The following is a 4,668-nucleotide window of genomic DNA, read 5'->3' on the forward strand; positions in this document are numbered from 1 at the left end:
CAAAAGAAAAATTCGGAGTAGGTATTAAAATTCATGGAGAAGAAATAAAAACTTTGAGGTTCGCCGATGACATTGTAATTCTGTCAGAGACAGCAAAGGACTTGGAAGAGCAGTTGAATGGAATGGACAGTGTCTTGAAAGGAGGATATAAGATGAACATCAACAAAAGCAAAACAAGGATAATGGAATGTAGTCTAATTAAGTCGGGTGATGCTGAGGGAATTAGATTAGGAAATGAGGCACTTAAATTAGGAAAATAGTTTTGCTATTTGGGGAGCAAAATAACTGATGATGGTCGAAGTAGAGAGGATATAAAATGTAGACTGGCAATGGCAAGGAAAGCGTTTCTGAAGAAGAGAAATTTGTTAACATCCAGTATTCATTTAAGTGTCAGGAAGTCATTTCTGAAAGTATTTGTATGGAGTGTAGCCATGTATGGAAGTGAAACATGGACGATAAATAGTTTGGACAAGAAGAGAATAGAAGCTTTCGAAATGTGGTGCTACAGAAGAATGCTGAAGATTAGATGGGTAGATCACATAACTAATGAGGAAGTATTGAATAGGACTGGGGAGAAGAGAAGTTTGTGGCGCAACTTGACCAGAAGAAGGGATCGGTTGGTAGGACATGTTCTGAGGCATCAAGGGATCACCAATTTAGTATTGGAGGGCAGCGTGGAGGGTAAAAATCGTAGAGGGAGACCAAGAGATGAATACACTAAGCAGATTCAGAAGGATGTAGGTTGCAGCAGGTACTGGGAGATGAAAAAGCTTGCACAGGATAGAGTAGCATGGAGAGCTGCATCAAACCAGTCTCAGGACTGAAGACCACAACAACAACATAGTGACTCGAACATGTCTGTAAAATAGACAAGCACGTAACGATACTGGTTCACGATAGATCTAGTTTTATAGTTAAAATTGATTAGCAGCGTCACCTAATTAATTTCGGAAGGTTGAGTTGCAGCACCTTTGTTATCACCGGAGTAAGAACAAAAATACTGAACTACTAATAACACACAATCTAAAGGAGGAAGAAGATGGGAGAAATAAGTCTCCGCGTGCGAAGGCGGGACCGCTAACCCTCTATTCGACTACGGGTAGAACTGTAGCGTGCTTTCACGATGGGGTGCACCGTTTGCATAATAAAGTGCTCTGCGGGTTTCGCTTGAAGAAACGCCTCTCGCTACTGACCTTAAAACATCGTCTCCAAGCGTAAGACGGCATTCTTTTCCTCATAAATTTTAAATCTGAGAGCGCCGGGATTGCTCTTGCACCAAAGGCAGAAAGATGGCTTTCTGCTTCGTGTGGTTTCCACGCCGCTCTCGCTTCAGATGTTCCTGATGGATTCATGCATGAGTATTTGTGGCACCTTTCATCATCCCACGTTTTCTGTCTCTAGCTTAGTCTTTCCTCGAGTAAGGAAACTCTGTAGACCTGAAACGTTTTACGTGAAACAGTGCTTTATGATGAACTGTCTAACATAAAGGACAGTCCGGTTTATAAATTCGTTGGTGTTCCAAAATCATTTGACACCATTTATATATCTCATTATGTTTTGAGAAAAAAAACGGCGTGCTAATTCATTAAGTTGATAATATGTGTATTATTCAACGAATGCTATCTATACTTTGTAAGTAAAATTCACGATACCTGTAATAGAATGAGAGACGGGGAGTGAGTCGTGCTTGGGTAGCTCAGTTGGTAGAGCAGTTGCCCGCGAAAGACAAAGGTCCTGAGTTCGAGTCTCGGTCCGGCACACAGTTTTAATCTGCCAGGAAGTTTCATATCAGCGCACACTCCGCTGCAGAGTGAAAATCTCATTCTGGAAACATCCTCCAGGCTCTGGCTAAGCCATGTCTCCGCAATATTCTTTCTTTCAGGAATGCTAGTTCTGCAAGTTTCGCAGGAGAGCTTCTGTAAAGTTTGGAAGGTAGGAGACGAGATACTGACACAAGTGAAAGCTGTGAGGACGGGGCGTGAGTCGTGCTTGGGTAGCTCAGTTGGTAGAGCACTTGCCCGCGAAAGGCAAAGGTCCCGAGTTCGAGTCTCGGTCCGGCATACAGTTTTACCGATACCTATAATAGTTTCCACGGCGAGGAGAAAGGCAAGGAGTGTATGATTGCATGTCCATCATTCTCATGGCTCCGGGAGTGTAGGATAACCAGTAAGCCTTATGCTCTGGTTTTCAATCATAATTCGGACATAAAAGTTTTTCTAGACCGTTCGAATCACATTCATCTCCCAAAATTCGTTGGTTATCTGAAATTTTAAGAAAATGTGAAGTTGCTCTTTTCTTCGAATTCCGTATAAAGCGATCCTTTGTAGATATCTACACGAATAGAGTATTATGTTAGAGGAAGATACTGGGATACTACCTCCGATAATGAAGCGGTATGCTGTTCAGTTGGTCTTGGGCAGATGAAATATACGAGATACAGGGTGACAATTACTGAACTATATGAAATAAAATCGACATACCTCTGAACGGTTTGCGTTAAGACGTTCAGACTACACGGTTGGCGGCGTGGTATCATGAGAATTAGTATGCGCATTGGCTTGGTTTGGTTTAGCGACGAAGCCCACTTTCATTTGGATGCGTTCGTCAAGAAACACAACTGGTGCATTTGGGGGACTGAGAATCCGCTTTTCGCGATGCGAGAAGTCCCTTCACCCTCAAAGGGTGACTGTGTGATGTGCAATGTCCAGTCACGGAATAATCGATGCAATATTCCTAGATGGCACGGTGACTGCCGAACGGTACGTAAATGTTTTGGAAAATTATTTCATCCCCTTTATCCACAATGACCCTGATTTCGACAAGATGTGGTTCGTGCAAGACGGAGCTCGACTCCATCGAAGCAGAAGAGTGTTTCACGTTTTGGAGGAGCTATATTAAAGACTAGGTGTACAAAAATAACCTAAAACCATTGCTGAGCTGAAAACAGCCATTCGGGAGGTCATCGACAGCATTGATGTTCCGACACCTGAGCGGGTCATGAAGAATTCGTCTGCGTCACATCATCGCCAATGATGGCAGACGTATCGAACACATGTTACGGCGTAAGTCAAGCGCCGGCACGCCAGTCTGGAACGATAGAATAGAGAAGGCTGTGGGAAGAAGTCAACCAATTACTCGCTGACCGACCCCTCTCCAGGACGACAACGCGACACCAGCGGCCCCTATACAAAGAGAACATAAGCGCCTCGCCCTACTGGTCGCGGCCCAGTTCTATAGCAACTTCAAGACCAGCAACTTGGATAGAAGCGTCCACTCTAATCACTTGCTTGTGCTATCTATGTAACACGGATTTGGATTTGTTATGCTGAAGAGATTTCTTGTTTTGTTTGTCGCGCTTTGCTTGCGACACATCTAGGTAACACAAAGTACTGCATATTTTTTTCATTTTATAATAAAATTCATTAATTCGATATGTTTGAATGTTGTCTAGCGATCCTAGACACCCCATATTTGATGACTAGGCTGGATTGAACATCATAACCTAAATCCGAATATCCTTAGTGACGTTTACATGTTAATAAAGAATGTGCACACCGTAATCTGTAAATTTAAGGATTTTTCATTAGTTTAATATTTGTCACCCTGTATTTCAAGGTGCTCAGCAGGTTTGATGATTCAGGTTGTTAATGATCTGATTAGAGTCTACGTCAACGAGCGACTTGAAGTCCACCTCATTTTATAGTAAGAATGATGATCATCATGATGACTTATATCACAATTACGTACGTTTTAGCTTCCCACAGAGAAGAACATGTTATCACAACAGTCATACGAAACAAATTCGTAACAAAATTAAAGCCACTCAGGCAACAAAATCTAAAAAAAAAATGGAAGAAAATAAATAAAAAATGCTGTTTTCAAAGTCATATACATCTATAAAACTGAATAATTTCAAACTCGCCTGTCAGATCCAGTATGACAAACTTACTTTACTTTGGCAAACATATATGACGTCCGTTTAATGATTTGGAAGAAAAATTGTCACTAACCATAAAGCCCAATGGCTAAGTTAGGATGTAAAAAAAAAAAAAAGTGGTGGTGTCCGTCCGCTGTCTCATCCCCTGCATTGGAACGTCATTTATCCGCACCAGTCAAGTGTAGCGTCTTTCATTGCTAATCAAACCTTCCTCCGTCCAGCATTAGAGCCTTGCCACTTTTTAAATACTGAATAACAGTCATTAGTAATAGTGGCCGAAAGCTTCCGAAATAATAGGTCACAATCGTTCTACCAACGGCTTTCTAAAAGACGGCGCAGGAGCGGACAGAGGATCAGGGCACTCCCTTGCCTTATCGGTGGGAAACTGCACGTAAAGGTGGAAGAATCACCAATGATCAAAGGCATGAGGGTGCAGGAGGAAATGGAAACCAGTGCATTAAAGACACATAATTTGTATCAACATGTCATGGGGGCTTGTCATTGAAAAACTAATGCCGGCCGAAGTGGCCGTGCGGTTAAAGGCGCTACAGTCTGGAACCGCAAGACCGCTACGGTCGCAGGTTCGAATCCTGCCTCGGGCATGGATGTTTGTGATGTCCTTAGGTTAGTTAGGTTTAACTAGTTCTAAGTTCTAGGGGACTAATGACCTCAGCAGTTGAGTCCCATAGTGCTCAGAGCCATTTGAACCATTTTTTGAAAAACTAATAATG

General features: G+C 42.4%; 1 non-coding gene across 1 annotated transcript; it reads left to right on the plus strand.

Moving 5' to 3' along the window:
• The first annotated feature begins 1,986 nt into the window (after positions 1-1,986).
• Positions 1,987-2,061, plus strand: Trnas-cga (transfer RNA serine (anticodon CGA)). Its single transcript has one exon. It is a non-coding gene; the product is annotated as a tRNA-Ser (tRNA).
• The last annotated feature ends 2,607 nt before the right edge of the window (positions 2,062-4,668 follow it).

The sequence above is a fragment of the Schistocerca serialis genome, chromosome 1 (assembly GCF_023864345.2).
Source record: "Schistocerca serialis cubense isolate TAMUIC-IGC-003099 chromosome 1, iqSchSeri2.2, whole genome shotgun sequence".
Taxonomy (NCBI): Eukaryota; Metazoa; Arthropoda; class Insecta; order Orthoptera; family Acrididae; genus Schistocerca; species Schistocerca serialis.